Consider the following 9,104-nt stretch of genomic DNA (forward strand, 5'->3'; position numbering starts at 1 on the left):
CAGTGTGCAACTAGGTAAATTGTTGTAGACATCCATGCAATTGCATTAATCATAATTTCATATTTTTATTAGGAAAGAAATACATTTTTAAACTTTAATTGGCAGGCAGAATTTCAATGAGCATGTCATTCAAAATCATATGTAGAAAAATGTGACATTTGAAAGGGAATATTACAATATTAACAAAAATCCATATGAGATAACTTGTCAGTATAATGGACCTTGTTATACTGATTACATGTTAGCCTACATAATTATAAGATTATAATTATACCAGAAACTTGAGGATTCTACTAAAAATTTGATCAAGTATTTTCTTTTGATACTTTTTTATGTTTTTCATCTCTCTTGCTTACATTATATATTTGCTCTTACATGGTTTTTTTTTTCACTTAATCCCTTAGCATATAAGTTTTTAATTTCTTGCTTTGATAATTCTAATATTCCTGCCTCATTTGAATTTGACTCTGATGTTTATTCTACCTATTTTTGTCTTTTAGTATGCCTTGTAATTTTTGGGGAAAGATGAACATGATCAACATAAATAGGCTTTTAGTAATATAGTGGTAGGGTGTGAAGAAGAAAAGTGTTCTGTAAACCTAAAGTTAGGTCTCATTCTTTTTTGTGCCTGAACTGTAAACTAGTTTTATCTCTGTCTCACTAGCACCCATATCTTTAGGTGCATCAGGCTGGTTGCAAGGGGTTACACTTGGTTATTTCTCTTCTAGGTAATTTAGGATCTAATAAAGCCCCATTAGGTTAGGTCCTAGTAAAATGCTTTCACTGAAACCAGGTCTTGTTGTGGATAACATGCTCTGGCATTTTAAAAACTCACCTCCTTTCCCACTGTTGGAAGTAGGAGATTTGTCCCTAGGGAAACCTCAAAAAACTAAGAGACCTCTTAGATTCAGTATTCCAGAGTTTTAATTTTCAGACTTATTTATTCTGAACTTCTAGCAATTCATCAAATACAATTCAGATTTTTCTGCCCAGGGACTGATTTCCAAGGAAGTTTCTACTCATGAATTCTTTCTTCAGTAAGTTCTAATATTCTATATCTGCCTGTTTTTCTGTCCAATTCTCAGGCCACAGTTTTCTCTATGACCTCATTTCTTTGATGGATCTAAGAAGAGATATCGATTTTTCAGTTTATTCAGGTTTTTACTTTTGGTAACAATGGAATGAGGACCTCTAAGGTACTTATATGACTGCTGAATGGACTTTGGTCAAAGAGGAATTACACTCACAGGCTAAAAAGACAAGGAAGATGTTATTTAAGGCCATTGCAAAATGAGGAGTCTAAACTCTCCTGATACTAATCTTAGACCTATTTTTAAACAGTGGAAACACAGAAGAAGCTAATAGGAAAGTGCTAGAGGACATTGTGGAGAAGGTGGTCAATGTGATCCATCCGTGTTCACAATCCTAGCTGGCTAGTTTGGCCCTTAATTTCCAAAAGAGAATGGAACAGAGGGACACTTTTACTTAGATGATTATATTTGAAAGGGATGAATCCCTGGTCTTCAAGAAAGGCATTTCTGGGTTATATGTGATATATATTTTGAAAGGGGAGAGGAAGAATTTACAACTGTTGAGTTTCCTAAAGTGCTCTAATGCGAGGGACAACAGGTCCTCAGAGGGAGGAAGGAGCTATATAAAATGTAGGAAAACTATAATGCTATTTTGGTCACTTTCAACTCCATTGTTTGGTTTAAGGAAATACAGTTAATACAGCCAGGTCAGATAGAAATTCAACACTTCATATTTATAAAAACTGCACATTATAGACAAGCACACTTAGGTTTCAATTCATCATTATTGTCTACTAAGTATAATTGTTCAACTTCTCAAAACCCTTTATCTTCTTGGTTATTAAGATTAAAATAATGAAGAAAGTCACTGTAATTTTCTGCCAGTTATCTTCATTTTTTTAAAATAAATTCATTTATTGGTACATTGTAGGTATGCAACACAATTACCTTTCTCATTGGGAATTGTACCTTTGTATAATGCATCTTGCTTCTTATTTTTTCCCCATTCCTAGCCTTCCCTTCACCCCCTCCACCCTTCCCTATTTACAAAGACTTTATTTCCATTTTTTCCATTCTCATCATTTTTCCGTTCTCTTCTATACTTTCCCCTGCCCCTTCCACTACCCCTACCCCTTTGGACCTTTTCTTCCTGCTTTACATTATCGATTATTCATTCTAATAATTGGTACATTTTAGGTATACAATATAATGATATTCATCATTGGAAATTTGCACCTTTACATAGTCTCTCTTGGTTCTTATTTTTCACCCTTGCCCAGCCCTCCCTTCAACCCCTCCAGTCCTCCCTATTTACAAAGACTTTGTTCCTATTTTTCCATTTTCTCATATTAATCCCATTCCCTTCTGTCCTTTCCCCTAGCCCTCCCACTTCCTTCCCCTTTGACGTTTTTCTTCCTTTTTCACATTACCTATTATACGTTTCATCCTTATTTACACCTTCAGCTTCTCACACCAGAGAAACTATGTGGTATTTATTCATATGTGTTCTATTTATTTTACTAAAGAGTATCACCTCAATGTGCATCCACTTAGCTATAAATGTCTCTAATTTCTCATTTTTTATGGCTGAGAAGTACTCCATTTTATAAAAAAACCCACATTTTCTTTATCCAGTCTCCAGTTGATGGGCATTTGGACTGTTTCCAAGTTTTAACTATTACAAACTGTGCTGCTATGAACCTGGGTGCACATATATCACTGTGGTATGATTCTTTTAATTCTTTGGGGAAGATCCCCAGCAGTGGAATAGTGGGGTCAAATGGGACTTCCAGTCCTAGGTCTTTGAGGTATCTCCATACTGATTTCCACAGTGGTTGCACCAGTCTACATTCCCACCAGCAGTGGAGCAGGGTTCCTCTTTCCCCACAGCCCCGCCAGCATTTGTTATTGGTTGATTTCATGATAGCAGCCATTCTTTCTGGAGTGAAGTGGAATCTCAGAGTTGTTTTCATTTGCATCTCTCGAATGACCAGTGATGTTGAACATTTTTTTCATGTATTTATTTGCTATTTCTACTTCTTTGTCTGAGAAATGTCTGTTCATATCAGATGGCCATTTTTGGATTGGGTCTTTAAATTTGGGAGGTCTGATCTTTTGAAGTTCTTTACAGGTTCGAGATAGTAGACCTTTGACGATGAGCAGGAGAAGATTTTTTCCCACATTGTGGGTTGTCTCTTCACACTGCTGGTGGTTTCTCTTGCTGTGCAGAAGACTTTTAATAAGGAAGAGATCCTACTGGTTGATTGTTTGTGCTAGTTCACGGGCAACTGAGGTTTTGTTCATAAAATCTTTTCCTACACTGATGTCTTCAAGGGTTCTACCTAACCTCTGTTCCAACTGGTTCAGAGTTTCTATTTTAATATTTAGATCTTTAATCCACTTGGATTTTAGTTTAGTGCATGGTGAGAGATTCAGGTCTAGTTTTATTCTTTGGCAAGTTGAAGCCCAATTTTTCCAGCACCATTTATTAAAGAGGCTATCTTTCCTCCAGTGATGGGTTTTGGCTCCTTTATCGAAGATGAGATTGCTTAGTGTGTCTGGCATTGTTTCTGCATCTTCTAATCTGTTCCACTGTCCTCAAGTCTGTTTCTTTGCCAGTACCATGCTGTTTTTATCACAGTAGCTTTGTAGTAGAGTTGCAGGTTGGGGATTGTGATACCCCCTGGCATGTGTCTGTTACCTAGAATTGCTTTTGCTATTCTGGGTCTCTTCTTGTTCTAAATGAATTTTTGGATTTTTTTCTCAAGGTCCATGAAGTATGCTGCTGGGATCTCAATTGGAATTGCATTAAACCTATATAGCAGTTTTGGAAGTATGCCCATTTTCACTCTATTAATCCTTCCTACCCAGGAGCAGGGGATGCCTGTCCATTTTCTGATATCATCTTCAATCTCTCTTTTCAGAGTGCTATAGTTTTCAGAGAAGAGGTCTTTGATTTCTTTTGTTAGGTTGATTCCTAGGTATTTCAGTTTTTTGGATGCTATCGTGAAAGGAATTATTTGCCCTATTTCTCTCTCAGTGAGTCTGTTCTTGGCGTACAGGAAAGCTATTGATTTTTGTGTGTTGACCTTGTAACCAGCTACTTGACTGAATTTGGTTATTAAGTCTAGAAGACTTTTGGTGGAGTTCTTGGGGTCTTCTATATAGAGTATCATGTCATCTGTAAATAATGACAATTTGACTTCTTCATTACCTCTCTTTATTCCTTTTATTTCTTCCTGTTGTCTACTTGCCATGGCTAATGTTTCCAGAACTATATTGAACAAGAGTGGTGATAGTGGACATCCTTGTCTTGTTCCTGATTTTAGTGTGAAGGATTTCGTTTTTTGACCATTTAGTATGATATTGGCTGTTGGTTTTTCATAGATGGCTTTTATCAGTTTGAGATAGATGTAGGGGGCCCTGCCCCCCCCCGCTGGAACTCTTGAGTGCCTTCTACGGACATGCCCGGGCTTGTTGCAGATCTACCCGGCAACAAGGAAGTAGCCCCAGTACACTCCTCTTGCTCCTCCCCTCTCGCCCTACGGTATATATGTTGTAGCAGCTTCCATAATAAACGAGACTTGATCAGAAACCTGTCTTGTCTCCATCTCTCGTGTCCCCTGTCCCCTCTCATCCTCGCTCCCCCTCTAGGGTCTCCGTTGACTTACCCGCGGGCCGGGACAATAGAGACCATCTATTCCAATTTTTTGTAGGGTTTTTATCATAAATGCATGTTGGACTTTGTGAAATGCTTTTTCTGCATCTATGGAGATAATCATATGTTTTTTGTCCTTGGCTGTATTGATATAGTGTATTACATTGATTGATTTGCATATGTTGAGCCATCCCTGCATCCCTGGGATGAATCCCACTTGATCAGGATGTATGATCTTCTTGATGATCTTCTGCATTCTGTTTGGCATTATCTTATTAAGGATTTTTGCATCTATGTTCATTAATGAGATTGGCCTATAGTTCTCCTTTTCAGTTGAGTCTTTCTCTGCTTTGGGGATCAAGGTGATGCTTGCTTCCAGGAATGAATTTGGGAGTATTGCTTACCTTTCAATTTCATTGAAGAGTTTAAACAGTAGTGGCAGCAGTTCCTCTCTAAATGTCTTGTAGAGTTCAACAGTGAAGCCATCAGGGCCCAGGCTTTTCTTAGTTGATAAGTTTTTAATGGCATTTTCAATTTCATTGGCTGATATTGGGTTGTTCAGAATTTTCAGGTCTTCTTCGTTCAACTTTGGTAATTCATATGTATCTAGGAATCTGTCCATTTGTTCTGTGTTGTCCATTTTATTGGCATATAGGTTCTGGAAGTAGGTATGGATGATCATCTGGATTTCTGCAGGGTCTGTTTTAATTTCACCCTTTTCATTCCTAATTGCATGGATTTGGGCCTTTTCTTTCCTTTTTCTGAAAAGGTTGGCTAAAGATTTGTCAATTTTGTTGATTCTTTCGAAGAACCAACTCTTGGCTTCATTGAATTTTTGTATCATTCTTTTAGTCTCCTTCGCATTGATTTCTCCTCTGATCTTTATAATTTCCTTCTTTGTATGAGCTGTGGGGTTGTCCTGCTCTTCTTTTTCTAGAAGCTAGAGTTCCAGCATCAGGTTGTTTAATTGGGCTCATTCTGTTTTCCTAATATGCATATTCACTGCTATGAATTTCCCTTGTAAGACTGCTTTCATTGTGTCCCATAGATTCCAATATGTTGTATTGTCATTATTTAATTGAAGGAACTGTCTGATTTCTTCTTTAATTTCCTCAGTGACCCATTGGTTATTCAGAAGTGTGTTGTTCAATTTCCACATGTTTATGAAATTGTTTGAGTTTCTTTTGCTGTGGATCTCCAATTTCATCATACTGTGGTCTGATAATATACAGGGGATAACTTCAATTCCTTTGCACTTACTTAAACATGTTCTATGTGTGAGTATGTGGTCTATTTTTGAGAATGACCCATATGCAGCTGAGAAGAATGTGTATTCTGATTTTGTGGGGTGGAAGACTCTGTAAACACCTGTTAAGTTCATTTGTTCAAGAGTTTGATTGAGTTCTAGTATTTCATTCCTTATTTTTAGTCTAGTTGATCTATCTATTTGTGACAGTGGGGTGTTGAGGTCCCCCACTACAATTGTATTAGTGCACATATGGCTTTTCATGTCCGTTAGTATTTGTTTTATATAGTTGGGTGCACTAGTGTTTGGTGCATAGATATTTATGATTGCCATCTCTTCCTCTTGGATTCTTCCCTTTACAAGGATGTAGTGTCCTTCTTCATCTCTCTTAATTAGTGTTGGTTTGAAATCTACTTGATCTGCAAAGAGGATAGCTACTCCTGCTTTTTGGGGGGTTCCTGTCGCATGGAGTATTATTTTCCACCCTTTAACTTTCAGTCTATGAGTTTCCTTTTGAATTAAGTGTGTTTCTTGTATGCAGCATATTGTTGGCTTTTGCTTCTTGACCCATTCTGCCAGTCTATTTCTTTTGATTGGTGAATTGAGACCATTAACATTGATGGTTATAACTGAAACATATTGACTTGTCATTGCCATGACTTTTTCTTTTTGTTGGGTTCTCCCCCTTTCCATTTAAATTCTTGTCATGCCAGATGGGTTCATTCTGCTTTGCTTCCGGGGGTTGTGATCCTCAATGTCTGTTCCTAGGATATTGTGTAAAATTCTTTGGAGTGCTGGTTTGGTATTCATGAAGTTCCTAAGGTGCTCTTTGTCATGAAAGTATCTTATTTCTCCATCCATTTTGAAATATAGTTTTGCAGGGTACCTCAGTCTGAGTTGGAGGCTGTTTTCTTTTAGGGCTTGGAATATGTCACTCCAAGCTCTTCTTGCCTTGATGGTTTGTGTTGAGAAGTCTGCTGTGATTCTGATGGGCTTTCCTTTGTATGTGATTTGTTTCTTTTCTCTGATTGCTTGGAGAACTTTGTTCTTCTGTTGTGTTTCTGGAATCGTAACAATTATATGCCTATGTGTAGATTTTTTTTGATTAAGGCTATTTGGAGTCCTATATGTGTCACTTATCTGTATGTCAAGCTGTTTTCTCCTGCTTGGGAAGTTTTCTGCCATTATTTCTGTGAAGAGATTTTTTATGTCATCTCCACTCTCTCCTGTTTCTTCATTGAGCCCAATCAGTCTTATGTTATTCTTCTTTGCATCATCTAGCAGCTGCTGGATTGATTTCTCATCTTCCCTTATAATTTTGAAGTAATTTTTCTTTTCCTGGTCACTAATTGCAATCTTATCTTCTATATCTGAAATTCTGTCCTCACACTGGCTCATTCTGCTGTGTAGACTTTCAATGGAGTTTTTCATGTCCTGGAAATCTATTTGCATCTGTTTTATGGATTCCATTTGTTTCTTATGTTGGGATTCCATCATGTTCCTCAGCTCCTCTCTAGAGTTATTAATCATGTCTTGCACTAGGGGCACAATTTCTCCTGTTATCTGAGAAATTATTTCTGATTTCATTTTTTCCAGATCCCCTTTTGTTGCCAGTTCAGTGGGTCCAGGTGTTTGAGTATCAGAGTGTTCCATCTCATTTCCCTTTGGGGTTGCTGTAGGTGATCTGGAAGTCTGGTTTTGAGACTTATGTGTTTTCTCATTTTGAATGGGGCAGGGGGCTGCTAGCACCTTCACAGATTACCTCCTCTGAGCCGGGAGAGGTGGGACAGGGGCCTGCAACAGCTGTAGTGATGGTGAACCAAAAGCCCTTTCCTGTGGGCTGGGAGCAGAGGGACGGATGGTGGCCAGGAAGCCCCTTCCTCTGTACCAGGAGCAGTGGGATGGCAGCTCAGAAGCCCTTACCTCTGGGCCGGGAGTGGTGGGAGGGATGGTGGCCTGGAAGCCCCTTCCTCTGAGCCAGGAACAGCAGGACAGAAGGTGGCCCAAAAGCCCTATCCTCTGGGCTGTGAGCAGCGGATGGGTTGGTGCCCAGGAAACCTCTTCCTCTGGACCAGGAGCAGTGGGATGGTGGCTCAGAAGCCCCTATCTCTGGGTCAGGAGCAGAGGGACTCAGTACTTTGGTCTGGTGGTCTGGTGTCCTCTGCGTCTTTGTAGTGTGGAACCAGGTGGCTGCCTGTCTGCAGCAGGGTGATTCGGTGTCTTCTGCGTGACTCGGGACCTTGGTAGGGTGTGGGCAGACCTGCCTGTCTGCAGCGGGGTGATTCGGCGTCTTCCGTGGGACCCAGAGTTGCTTTTACCGTGTGTGTCCAAGCATCCCTCTGTGCTTCACTGAACCATGAGATAGCGACTGAAAAGCCCTTGAGGTTACTTCTAACTTGAGAGACAGGACAGTGGTGTGGACGTTAAGTGCTCAGAGAGCTCAGATATGGGTCTTTTTGTGAATCCCTGGACTGTGCCCCAGTAATTCCTTGTCCTCGTGTGAGGAGAGGGACACCGTTTCCCTGCCTTCCCTGTAGAGAAATGTTGTCCATTTATCAGTGTGGCCACATGACAAAGAATACAGTGGGAGGCTGTGAGTCTTTGTCAGACTCTACTCTGAGCACCTTCACCCTTCTCTTGTCTGCCAGTGGAGGAAAAGGAGCCCGTGTGAGGCACTGAGATCTTAGGAGACAGTAGCACCCGCTGTATCTGAGGAGCAAGGAGGAACCCTTCAAAACTGTAGAAGTGCCACACCCACGTCAGACCACAAGACAAGGAAGAACCGATGTGCACCCTGCTAAGCCACTGCTGACTCTGCATCACGGCTATTTGTTCTCTATCTTCATTTTGTAGTCTGAACTATAACAAAAATCAAGCAGCATGGAGTTCCTTTAGCAATATACCAGGAGACTAAAATGTTTTCTTCACAATATCTTGTAACTATTGAAGGATGTTGATCATTTTGTCCTTTTTTATGTTCCTTTCTACTCATATTGAAGGTCTTTTTTACATTGTATTGCTCAATGGCACTTTAAAAACATATTTAAAACAATTGAACAAATGGCAGTGTATCGTAATAGAAGATATGCAGACCATATAGCCTATATGTTGAATATATATATATTTCATATTAATAACTTTTATAATCATTATTCAAGAGAAAAATAAA

The sequence above is a fragment of the Heterocephalus glaber genome, unplaced genomic scaffold, assembly GCF_053883595.1.
Source record: "Heterocephalus glaber isolate CG9 unplaced genomic scaffold, H.glaber_assembly_v1.0 deba00001509, whole genome shotgun sequence".
NCBI classification, from domain to species: domain Eukaryota; kingdom Metazoa; phylum Chordata; class Mammalia; order Rodentia; family Bathyergidae; genus Heterocephalus; species Heterocephalus glaber.